Here is a 418-nt window from a genome sequence, read left to right on the forward strand (position 1 = left end):
AGAGAAGCTGTACTGTGGATGAGATGACGACTGGATATACGGCTGGTGACCGGAGACTGGCACAGTTAAGGGGGTTTCACTGTTACTAAAATGCACAAAGAAGCCCAACAATAATTTAATTCACATTTTTTTTCCTCCAGCTTACTCTTTTCCCTCTTCGGGGTTTCACCATAGGGCAGCACCTAAAGTGAAGGCACTGCAGGAACAGGGCAAAGAAGCTGTCCAAGAACTTGGTGTAGCCAGGGCTATAAGTCAGAATATCAAAAGCATGCATCAGCTAAACGAATGGTTAAACAAAATCACTCCTCTGGGGACTTCAGCAACCCTCAGGAAGACCATAGGTACAGTTGCCACACAGGCTGGCAGCACCAGGAACTGATTCGTTTTTTTTTTTTTTTTTTTTTTTTTTTTTTTTTTT

This window comes from Athene cunicularia (assembly GCF_003259725.1).
Source record: "Athene cunicularia isolate RWA chromosome 24 unlocalized genomic scaffold, athCun1 chr24_part1, whole genome shotgun sequence".
Classification (NCBI taxonomy): Eukaryota; Metazoa; Chordata; class Aves; order Strigiformes; family Strigidae; genus Athene; species Athene cunicularia.